At 37.8% G+C, this 13,096-nt stretch overlaps 1 non-coding gene across 1 annotated transcript; it reads right to left on the bottom strand.

Annotated features, from left to right (window-relative positions):
• Positions 1-7,612: 7,612 nt before the first annotated feature.
• Positions 7,613-7,685, bottom strand: Trnar-ucg (transfer RNA arginine (anticodon UCG)). Its single transcript has one exon. It is a non-coding gene; the product is annotated as a tRNA-Arg (tRNA).
• Between the last annotated feature and the right edge of the window lie 5,411 nt (positions 7,686-13,096).

Raw genomic sequence — 13,096 nt, forward strand, 5'->3', positions numbered from 1 at the left:
TTGCTGGAATTTTAATTTTCGCTGTATTTGTTCTATTGATTCAGTTTTGTTATGCAATGGTATCTTATAAATGAGCGGTTTTTGAGCGGTTTTTTAAGCAAGATTTGAGCGGTTTGAGCGGTTTTTCCAAAAAAAACGCCCAAACCGCCCAAACCGCTCAAACCGCTCAAATCTTGCTGAAAAACCGCTCAAACCGCTCATATCTTGAGCGGTTTTTGAGCGGGATCTCGACCCGGGTTGGACAAGGCCTCTGGAAAAAAAACACGTGGAATGATGATGAATTGATCAAAAGAGAACTGAAAAAGGTTCTAGAGAAGGATGTTTTGCCAGACGGGCTACCGGGGATCACTTTTGTCGATGAATGCCAATGGGGATGAAAGAACCTCTTCTGCCCTGGATCTGCTCGTGCTCTCGATGAGCGGATCCACGGATGGGTTCACCTAATCAATGGTTAATCGGCTTGGATCAGCTTCCGTAAGTTGATCAACTCATGGACGGGTCATTCTCTTCAAGCCAGATTATCCTTACTATTTCGCCGTAGTGAGGAGAAACTTCTGCAGTAGTACATACTGCAGTAGTAGTGTATAAGTGGCTAGGAAAAGGACCACTTTTTTCAGTGCACCGTTGCAATGACCACTTTTAACCCCCAAAGGAGTTAAACTTTTACTTATTCGGATTAAAATCGGTAACTTTTCTGGCTCTCTATGGAAAAGGGAATGTAATTAAGTTTTGGTTGGTGCATGTTTTCCCGTGACTTTGACTGTTCAAATTTCACCGCGCGCGTTGTTTTGTGGATAATTTTGTAATCTTTATCCCCACGTGTCGAATTAAATTAAATGCTGTGATATTGGTAAGTTTATATTGTTGTTTTGATTACCCCCCCCCCCCCTCAGGGTTAGAGTTGATTATTTTACTTTTTGGTCAAAAAATTTTTTGAAAAGCTTTATTTCCTGAACAAAAAGTACTATGATGGCATGATTAACAAAGTTATAAAATTATCGCTGCCTGCAATTTCTGTAAGAATTTGCAGCCTTTTCAACCAATGCGTTAACAGTGGTTATTTCCTTCAAAGCATGAAAATTGCAACAATTATGCCCCTTTGAAAATTACAAACCTACTAGTTTACTCAGTTCACTCAGCAAAATTGTCGAAAGAATAACATTCAAAAGATTATATAATTTTGCTAACAAATAGAAGATTATTTATGAAAAACAGTTTAGATTTCTGAAAAAAAGTCATGCGTTGACGCATTAACCGAAATCGAATTCACTGAATTTATTAGAGGTGTGACAAAATATTGGTTGGTCAATCATGCCTTGTAGATCTCAAAAAGCATTTGATACCATAAATCATAACCTGCTTTTGGCAAAATTGGAAAAATACAGCTATAAAGGTCGGATTCATTGTCTTTTGAAAAGATACTTTACAAACCGGTTTCAATTTGTTCAAATTGACAACAAAAAGTTTTCCAGGCGCTCTATGTCATGTGGAGTACCGCAAGGGTCAGTTTTAGGTCCGTTTTTGATTTTAATATATATAAATGATCTTCCGAAAATTGCTGAAGAATCTGAGGTAGTTCTATTTGCAGTTGATACTACAATATGCAATGCGGAAAAAAATTATATCGCGATAGCTTTGATAGCTCGTTAAAAAAGTGGATAGCTGGTTCAAAACGAATGCACTTAGTGTCAATCCTGGTAAAACTCAAATAATGAAACTTGGTAGTAACTTTTCAAAAGATTACTTTGCTTTTGGTACTTCAGTTCAAATTAAAAGTGTCTTTAAATATTTTGGCTTTTTTTGATAGGAAACTTACTTTCAAAATTCACATTGAACATGTGTGTAAAAAATTAATTAAATTTTGTGGCATTGTCTGGAAAGCAAGGTATTATTATTCTAAACAGCAAATGCTTCGCTTTTACAAAGTAAACGTAATTCCTACAATCACTTATGGAATTTTTATATGCGGCAATACATCCCAATCTCACCTTACCGAGATAATGAAATTACAAAAAAAGAATCTTGCGAGCAGTTTTCTTTCAAACGTAGATATGAAACAATCAAGGAAGTTTTGGACGAAAATAAATCGCCCACTGTTTTTGAATTATACATTTTTGAATGTTTAATTACTTGTTTATGGAAACGCGATCGGATAAAATAAATGGTTTTCTGTCTCAGATTTACTCCAAAAAAGTGAACCATGTACCAGGAGAAAAGCGAAAGGTGTAATTAAAACGACAAAAGTTTCTAGTACCGCTAAACAGAGATCGCTTACAGTTAGAATTGTGTAGGTTTTTAACTATTTAAATCATATTGACTTGATACCTGTTAATATACATGAAATGTCACAAATTAGCTGTTTGAAAATCTATAAGCAGTTTTTTCAAGTTTCCCTCAAAGACAATCAGGACCTCTATAAACTGTTTTTTAACTTCAGCCCTTAAATTATTTTGTTTGTTGAGTTAATGCTGGCTGTCTTCTCTTTACTCTCCAGTGTGTCCTACTCGATGAGCAGTACTGCTCTTTAGGATCTCCCTCCAGACATATTAGTTTGCTTTTGGCGTTGTATATGTAGCTGGTAAAGTAATTCAAATTTCAAATGTCAAACTACTGAAGATCCGCTGTTAAAAGGTTTCAAACGTAACACGGCTCGGAACTGGTGAATGGAACTGATAGCTCTCTTGTCGGCATAGCCTATTGTGGTTAACCTTTTTTCAGCAACTGTTGTTCGCTTGGTGTCTAGCTGGAGTAACCGTTAGAAAACTTACAGTCAAAAGACAAAATGAAGCTGGAAAACAAGAATTTGACATTCTATGAAACGCTTAGACAATATATCGTCCGCGATATGCACTTAGCACAGTGGTAAGGCGTTCACTTTTAGATCGTGAGATCGTGCAATCTATCCCCTGCCATGGCAATGATAGTGTGTGAGGACGAGCTCTTACTTGACCTCTAGCTTCAGGTCTACTACAGCCTGGCCGATTACGGCTGCAATAGTGGTACCACGTAAAAGCTCTTGATGCAAAAAAACGGCCTTGAGTCGCAAAAAAAGAGCTTCGCTCAACAAAATCTATCAGTCTGGAGTGTGGGGAAAAAAGAGAAGCGGACTATGTTTAGACAGACTAGATAGCCTTTGATAGATCCTCTGCGAATCGCAGAAACCACAAAAATAATAAATAGTAATGCGTGCTGTAGCCTAGCTAGGAGGGGAACCTTGGCATGCATTTTGACAGATATTGTCTGTCAATCTGGATTTTGTGATCTTTGCCTGACACAGACAAGAGGGCTAGAAGCGGAAAAAACCATTCGTGTGAGTGACAATTATGGCCTGCAGAGCAATGCGCAATCTTTGGTTGGCTCAGTCACCACGAGCTGCTATGGATGCGACTACCCAGTGCATATGCTGGGAGTGAGGTAGTGAGTCAAAAGTTTGGATGAAAAAAGCGATCTCTGTTCCGAAACGTGAACCCTCGCGTAGTCTTGTCAGTCAGTTCAGCCTTTGGGGAACTTTTGGGTACGCCTCTGAATCTGGCGAAAGAAGCTCTTCAGTTATGAGAAAGACAGCACCAGTGATTGCGAAGGACGAGTAACAGTTTTAATTGAAACAAGTGACGGCCCTCGAAACGAGCTCGAAGCCAACAGATCTGATTAAATAATTTTGAAGTTGATATTGTTACTAAAGCATCATTTTACAGCTGAAACAATTAGCGGTTTTAATTCTTGTTTTTTTGAGGGGTAGATATCTGAAGACAAAATCTCCGAGGCTAATCCATTAGTCGACATAGATCAGATTCATAGGAAAAATGATGGAATTTGAAATGTTATGTGAGACATCTAGTAAGACAAATTCTCGGAACATAAAGTTGGCCCACGACAATTACCTTGCCACTGTGTAACACAGACATCCTGCCATCCAGAGAAAAACAAATTTTGCATGATCTGTTATATTAAAGAAATAACTTAGTCGGGTTGTTTGACCATGAGCAGAAGGTCATTTTATTTACAGCGATGAGCTCTATGAAAGCTTTGCATTTGTTTGAGAAGAACACACTAAAATGTGAAGGGTATAAAGCCCTCACAGAAGAGAGTATTTATGCTGATGATTACTCAACGAAGCTGAATCTAAATGCAATTGTTTGCGAAGAGCTTCCAGTCCGATGATTATTTTGTGTCACCAAATTTTTCATGGAACAATTGCCGCTTTTTCTATATGCTACCAACTGTCACCACGCCCATTCTGAGCTCCATTTTGAAGCCCATTATGATAATACAATAGAGCGTTGAAAAAAAAACAGCTAAAAAATGAGACACTTGTACAGAAAGCAAATATGAAAATTTGAAATAATTTGACTCAAAGTCTTCAAGCTTAAGCCGCACTAGACGTCCATGGATAATAATCATGTTGAAGATCATTTATTGTCAGTCTCCAATTGCAGTTTAGCAAATTAAAAACATAAAAAATTCATTATAATAAATATCCCTTGCCTTAATTTTTATAAATAAGTTCAATAAATTCAAAATTTGCAAGCAGCATGCGATGAGTTGAAGCCATCAGATTTACTAAAACTGGCAAACTAGAAGAAGGTTTTTGTAAATATGAGAAAAACAAAAAAAATCGTGAACAATTAATGAAAGTGTTTCAAAATTTGTTTGGAATCTTTTTGCTGAGATTTTTGGAATTTTGAAAAAATTGGAAAAAATTTTGACCACTAAAAAGTAGCAGACAAATTCCAAAAACGAAAACTTATTTGAGTAAACCTATGTTTTCGAGGCTTAAATTAACAAATGAACAATATTTTTCAATTGGGGTTTGTTTTTTGTTTGGCCATTTTTATTTTTCGGTGATCAAAGTACTAGTTCATACCACATTGGAAAAACAGACTCCCTGAGTTCAAATCTGGAAAGGTATTTTCTCTTCGAGTATGCTTTGTGCAAAGCTCTGGGGGTTTGAAAATTGCCAAATTGGCCCTGCTCTGGACTATTAAATGATAAATTCATGCCGCAAAAATTTGATTTATATTGCTGACTTAACTTGAATGTGGGCTGAATTATCCCGCACTACAAAACGCTGCAAATTGATTTTAAGCAAGCTTATTGCTAATAATAATTTCGTTCTCACTCAAACTTGGACACTTGCTGTTTGGCCGAGCATAACTTTTTTTGTCTTCATCTTCAGAAAGCTTTTCGTTGTCAACTAAAAGGCAGTTTGAGTAAATTGATGAGTAAAACTTCCCATTTCAACATTTTATTTTCTTTGCTGACTCTTCTCTATTTGCCAAATGGCCGTTTGTATACAAATGTTTGATCATAACAAAAAAATGATTTCGGCCAGAAAAATTCGCCTTGAAAACTTGGAGATATGGGAAAATTTCAAAAAATTTTAGTTACTGCGCAAATTGCAATGACCACTATGTTATTCGTTACGACTGAATTATGTTAGGGCGACAATTCGTAAGAAGCTACAATTCGTAACAAGCGACCATTTGTTAGACGGCGGCAGTTACAAGTAGTATACGCTCGCTTCGCTTCGCTTGCATCCGGGACAAGAGGAACACGTCGCGTGAATCAGTAATCATCGCTTAACATAGCTTTACGAAATGTCGCCTGTCAAGAATTGCAACCTGTTAAGAACTGCCGCCTGTTATGATTTACGCCTCAATATGTGAATTATCATCTGCAGAAACTGCACAGAATTCTACGACACACATTTTAAATCAAACTAAAATGATGAGCCCGGAAAACAATCAGCCGTAGTATTATTAACCTCTCTCAGTCCTAAGTTTATAAGCTTACACCGAAATTATCTTGAGAAATTATTGCTCCGAATTTCATAGCGAAAGTAACGGAATATTTGTGCTCGGGTGGGTTTTTTTTCCTCAGACAAATTTCGACTTTTTAACTAGCCATTTTTGACGGAATATTTTACGTCAGTCGAAAGGTATTGTTGTCTTGAGCTTAGGCTTGAAAAGTTATTTTATCTGTGATCGTTTTTCGTAAAATTATGGGGGTTTAAAGATTGCTTTTTTGGCCAATTTGAGACGCGCGATGTTTTTTGCGCTATTAACGCGCGATATTTTTTGCGCTATTAACGCGCGATATATTTTGCGCTACTAACGCGTAAGCGGAGGTTTAATCCGTCGTAGAAATTGTTCCAAATTGGTAGAAGGAAGCTTATTTGCTTTTATTGATTTGTTACTTTGTGCTTTAAATGGCGTGTGGTGGATGATTTTCTCAAAAAAATCTCCAAATCTCAAAAAAATTCCTTTTTAATTTTTTACATTAATTTTTTTCATGTTATTACTCCTCCATAAACATTCAGGGCTTTGCGCTGATACGAGCAGTCTTGTTTGGAATCTAGAAATTATTGACTCTTTGTTGCGTCCGTAGAGCAATTTATTTGTCTGCCTGGAATGTTTTATCAAAAATCAAAACACAGAACATGAGAAGTCAAAAATTTGATATAAATTTTTGTAAAGAAAAAACTATAAATTTTTGTAAAGAAATTTTAAAGTTTTTCAAAATTTTCCAATCTCACCGAATCTGAATTATTACTTGATTTGCTGGATGATCGTGACCTCCCTGACAGGAAAACCTTCGTTAGTTAAAACCTTCGTAGATGGAGTATCCCCATGCTTAGAGATTGAATAGATAGCTAGAGAAAATAGAGGTCAAACTAACCAGAAGCAACAGACAAGAGATCGTGCACATATTGAGAAAGTCTTATTATTCAGAGAAATAACGACGAACAAATGGCTTACAGTATGGATCAAAGGACCCCACAGAGCCAGCTTCTTCGATGGGCGATCTGGCTTGAATTCTCCCAAAAAATGCAACAACATCGTACGTACCTTTCCAAGGCTTAACAGCCACCCCAGCTGCATTAGGGGTGTCTCGATAGGTGCGAAAGCAGTAAAGATGAAGACCCCTGAACGTCGCGTGCAAGCTCAGGCTCCAGAACCAGCAGCCCCCAAGGTGGTTCCCATTTCTTGGAATAAACAGCCAATAGCTGAAAACAATTTTTTGATAAAAAGAGTACTTTTCAGTGCTCACGTATCTATGTTTGTCATTGCGATCATATATTCTTTTAGGCTAGTGATTGATCTCGTAGAGCTCGTCGGATCTGTGTGCATCGACCAGTGGTAACTTTTTTTCCCCGGACCTAAAGGTCGCTGCCTATAAGCAATAAGTAGCCGGGACGGCAGGCTGCTGAACTCGAACGAGCAGGGTGTTTTGAAAGAGAAAGAGAGAGAGAGAGAGAGATAGATAGAGAGAGAGAGAGAGAAAGAGAGAAGAGAGAGAGAGAGAGAGAGAGAGAGAGAGGGCTAGAAGGATGTCGAAGGGGATCTTTCGGTTTACCACCCCAAAATTACTAGAATCTTTTACCTTCCCGAGTCGAGATTTTTCACCTAATTTGAAGCAAGATTTGAGCGGTTTGAGCGGTTTTTTTAGACAATTACGCTCAAAATCTTGCTTCTAAATGAGCGGTTTGAGCGGTTTTTGAACGGTTTATCTAAAAAAACCGCTCAAAAACCGCGCAAGATTTGAACGGTTTTGAGCGGTTTATCTAAAAAAAAACCGCTCAAAAACCGCGCAAGATTTTATAATAAAAAGTCGACCACAGAGGGATTCGAACCCGCAATCTTCTGATTCGAAGTCAGACGCCTTATCCGTTAGGCTATGCGGACTTGCTGGAATCTTAATTTTCGCTGTATTTGTTCTATTGATTCAGTTTTGTTATGCAATGGTATCTTATAAATGAGCGGTTTTTGAGCGGTTTTTTAAGCAAGATTTGAGCGGTTTGAGCGGTTTTTCCAAAAAAAACGCCCAAACCGCCCAAACCGCTCAAACCGCTCAAATCTTGCTGAAAAACCGCTCAAACCGCTCATATCTTGAGCGGTTTTTGAGCGGGATCTCGACCCGGGTTGGACAAGGCCTCTGGAAAAAAAACACGTGGAATGACGATGAATTGATCAAAAGAGAACTGAAAAAGGTTCTAGAGAAGGATGTTTTGCCAGACGGGCTACCGGGGATCACTTTTCTCGATGAATGCCAATGGGGATGAAAGAACCTCTTCTGCCCTGGATCTGCTCGTGCTCTCGATGAGCGAATCCACGGATGGGTTCACATAATCAATGGTTAATTGGCTTGGATCAGCTTCCGTAAGTTGATCAACTCATGGACGGGTCATTCTCTTCAAGCCAGATTATCCTTACTATTTCGCCGTAGTGAGGAGAAACTTGTAGAGGTTTTGAGGGCATACTGCAGCAGTAGTGTAAAAGTGGCTAGGAAAAGGACCACTTTTTTCAGTGCACCGTTGCAATGACCACTTTTAACCCCCAAAGGAGTTAAACTTTTACTTATTCGGATTAAAATCGGTAACTTTTCTGGCTCTCTATGGAAAAGGGAATGTAATTAAGTTTTGGTTGGTGCATGTTTTCCCGTGACTTTGACTGTTCAAATTTCACCGCGCGCGTTGTTTTGTGGATAATTTTGTAATCTTTATCCCCACGTGTCGAATTAAATTAAATGCTGTGATATTGGTAAGTTTATATTGTTGTTTTGATTACCCCCCCCCCCCCTCAGGGTTAGAGTTGATTATTTTACTTTTTGGTCAAAAAATTTTTTGAAAAGCTTTATTTCCTGAACAAAAAGTACTATGATGGCATGATTAACAAAGTTATAAAATTATCGCTGCCTGCAATTTCTGTAAGAATTTGCAGCCTTTTCAACCAATGCGTTAACAGTGGTTATTTCCTTCAAAGCATGAAAATTGCAACAATTATGCCCCTTTGAAAATTACAAACCTACTAGTTTACTCAGTTCACTCAGCAAAATTGTCGAAAGAATAACATTCAAAAGATTATATAATTTTGCTAACAAATAGAAGATTATTTATGAAAAACAGTTTAGATTTCTGAAAAAAAGTCATGCGTTGACGCATTAACCGAAATCGAATTCACTGAATTTATTAGAGGTGTGACAAAATATTGGTTGGTCAATCATGCCTTGTAGATCTCAAAAAAGCATTTGATACCATAAATCATAACCTGCTTTTGGCAAAATTGGAAAAATACAGCTATAAAGGTCGGATTCATTGTCTTTTGAAAAGATACTTTACAAACCGGTTTCAATTTGTTCAAATTGACAACAAAAAGTTTTCCAGGCGCTCTATGTCATGTGGAGTACCGCAAGGGTCAGTTTTAGGTCCGTTTTTGATTTTAATATATATAAATGATCTTCCGAAAATTGCTGAAGAATCTGAGGTAGTTCTATTTGCAGTTGATACTACAATATGCAATGCGGAAAAAAATTATATCGCGATAGCTTTGATAGCTCGTTAAAAAAGTGGATAGCTGGTTCAAAACGAATGCACTTAGTGTCAATCCTGGTAAAACTCAAATAATGAAACTTGGTAGTAAATTTTCAAAAGATTACTTTGCTTTTGGTACTTCAGTTCAAATTAAAAGTGTCTTTAAATATTTTGGCTTTTTTTGATAGGAAACTTACTTTCAAAATTCACATTGAACATGTGTGTAAAAAATTAATTAAATTTTGTGGCATTGTCTGGAAAGCAAGGTATTATTATTCTAAACAGCAAATGCTTCGCTTTTACAAGGTAAACGTAATTCCTACAATCACTTATGGAATTTTTATATGCGGCAATACATCCCAATCTCACCTTACCGAGATAAGGAAATTACAAAAAAAGAATCTTGCGAGCAGTTTTTTTTCAAACGTAGATATGAAACAATCAAGGAAGTTTTGGACGAAAATAAATCGCCCACTGTTTTTGAATTATACATTTTTGAATGTTTAATTACTTGTTTATGGAAACGCGATCGGATAAAATAAATGGTTTTCTGTCTCAGATTTACTCCAAAAAAGTGAACCATGTACCAGGAGAAAAGCGAAAGGTGTAATTAAAACGACAAAAGTTTCTAGTACCGCTAAACAGAGATCGCTTACAGTTAGAATTGTGTAGGTTTTTAACTATTTAAATCATATTGACTTGAAACCTGTTAATATACATGAAATGTCACAAATTAGCTGTTTGAAAATCTATAAGCAGTTTTTTCAAGTTTCCCTCAAAGACAATCAGGACCTCTATAAACTGTTTTTTAACTTCAGCCCTTAAATTATTTTGTTTGTTGAGTTAATGCTGGCTGTCTTCTCTTTACTCTCCAGTGTGTCCTACTCGATGAGCAGTACTGCTCTTTAGGATCTCCCTCCAGACATATTAGTTTGCTTTTGGCGTTGTATATGTAGCTGGTAAAGTAATTCAAATTTCAAATGTCAAACTACTGAAGATCCGCTGTTAAAAGGTTTCAAACGTAACACGGCTCGGAACTGGTGAATGGAACTGATAGCTCTCTTGTCGGCATAGCCTATTGTGGTTAACCTTTTTTCAGCAACTGTTGTTCGCTTGGTGTCTAGCTGGAGTAACCGTTAGAAAACTTACAGTCAAAAGACAAAATGAAGCTGGAAAACAAGAATTTGACATTCTATGAAACGCTTAGACAATATATCGTCCGCGATATGCACTTAGCACAGTGGTAAGGCGTTCACTTTTAGATCGTGAGATCGTGCAATCTATCCCCTGCCATGGCAATGATAGTGTGTGAGGACGAGCTCTTACTTGACCTCTAGCTTCAGGTCTACTACAGCCTGGCCGATTACGGCTGCAATAGTGGTACCACGTAAAAGCTCTTGATGCAAAAAAAACGGCCTTGAGTCGCAAAAAAAGAGCTTCGCTCAACAAAATCTATCAGTCTGGAGTGTGGGGAAAAAAGAGAAGCGGACTATGCTTAGACAGACTAGATAGCCTTTGATAGATCCTCTGCGAATCGCAGAAACCACAAAAATAATAAATAGTAATGCGTTCTGTAGCCTAGCTAGGAGGGGAACCTTGGCATGCATTTTGACAGATATTGTCTGTCAATCTGGATTTTGTGATCTTTGCCTGACACAGACAAGAGGGCTAGAAGCGGAAAAAACCATTCGTGTGAGTGACAATTATGGCCTGCAGAGCAATGCGCAATCTTTGGTTGGCTCAGTCACCACGAGCTGCTATGGATGCGACTACCCAGTGCATATGCTGGGAGTGAGGTAGTGAGTCAAAAGTTTGGATGAAAAAAGCGATCTCTGTTCCGAAACGTGAACCCTCGCGTAGTCTTGTCAGTCAGTTCAGCCTTTGGGGAACTTTTGGGTACGCCTCTGAATCTGGCGAAAGAAGCTCTTCAGTTATGAGAAAGACAGCACCAGTGATTGCGAAGGACGAGTAACAGTTTTAATTGAAACAAGTGACGGCCCTCGAAACGAGCTCGAAGCCAACAGATCTGATTAAATAATTTTGAAGTTGATATTGTTACTAAAGCATCATTTTACAGCTGAAACAATTAGCGGTTTTAATTCTTGTTTTTTTGAGGGGTAGATATCTGAAGACAAAATCTCCGAGGCTAATCCATTAGTCGACATAGATCAGATTCATAGGAAAAATGATGGAATTTGAAATGTTATGTGAGACATCTAGTAAGACAAATTCTCGGAACATAAAGTTGGCCCACGACAATTACCTTGCCACTGTGTAACACAGACATCCTGCCATCCAGAGAAAAACAAATTTTGCATGATCTGTTATATTAAAGAAATAACTTAGTCGGGTTGTTTGACCATGAGCAGAAGGTCATTTTATTTACAGCGATGAGCTCTATGAAAGCTTTGCATTTGTTTGAGAAGAACACACTAAAATGTGAAGGGTATAAAGCCCTCACAGAAGAGAGTATTTATGCTGATGATTACTCAACGAAGCTGAATCTAAATGCAATTGTTTGCGAAGAGCTTCCAGTCCGATGATTATTTTGTGTCACCAAATTTTTCATGGAACAGAAAAAATATAAACTAATTCGAATCCAAAGTTGCTCCCCACCTTCAATGGTCAGAACAACAAAGGAAGCCAAAAAAGAGTTACGGTCACTGTTAAAAACAACACCATTAGTTTCGTGAAGGTCTGAAGCCTTCACAAAAGAAAGTATTTATGCTGATGGTTACTGAACGAAGCTGAATCTAAATGCAACTTTTTGCGAAAAGGTCTCAGTCAGCTGTTTATTTTGTGGTATCTTATTGATCATGGAACAAAAATAAACTAATCCGAATCCAAAGTTCCTCCCCACTTTCAATAGTCGGAATAACAAAGAAGCCAAAAACAAGTTCCGGCCACTGTTGGTTCTGGAAAAAAAATTGAAATCGAGTGAGAAGAAAATGCGGAGAAAATAGGCCATTTGGCCAGATGGACCTGAAAAAGCATGCCATGAACGATTTTTAATTCCAGCAGTTTTGCGTACGATATGTTGATTTTGACAATTAACGTACTTATTCGACGAACTAACGACTTGGGAGGGTCGGCTTGGACTGACATAACAATTTTCAAAACATTCGTTTGGAAGAAAAGGCACGTGACTACTTTAATTTTTTCGACAACTAGAGGCGTGAAAACCATAACGACAATTTTCACTAGTCAAAACCAGAAACAAAACACTGAACTAATCAGAGAGAAAATACGAAGAACGAGCGTGGAAACCCGAGCGCTTTCCAGAAAATAACACTAGAGAATCTGCTGACACAATTGTTACCGTGCTAATTTCATCAATCAGGAAGGCTAAGAGCCAGGATTGAATTCCCTCATGGTATTGAAGAGAGATATTATTTGGTGAAGACACGAATCCGAAAAGGTACCAGAGAAGGACTCTTAACAATTATTTTAAAAACTTTTGGATTCCTGGAAAGTCCCGAGTGATTAAATTAGCATCAGCTTCATTTGCAGAGTGTGAGAAGCTAGACAATGAGGGAAGGGGTTAATCCATCTCCGATGGACTTGATGATTTTATCTACTGAACAAAACCAATAGTTATATGATAATGATGTAGTAGTCCTATTTTTAGGAGTGACCTCGTGGTCTGGGGATACTGAGACCGACCCACCCATTAACTCACTTTTTTGCATATATCTAAGTTAATTTGCGCGGTGTGATCGATAGCCTTTAAAATGTAGCAACTTTGTTGACTCAATGTTACTTGAACCACCCAGTGAACTGGCTTTG

This window comes from Symsagittifera roscoffensis, chromosome 5, assembly GCF_963678635.1.
Source record: "Symsagittifera roscoffensis chromosome 5, txSymRosc1.1, whole genome shotgun sequence".
Classification (NCBI taxonomy): domain Eukaryota; kingdom Metazoa; phylum Xenacoelomorpha; order Acoela; family Convolutidae; genus Symsagittifera; species Symsagittifera roscoffensis.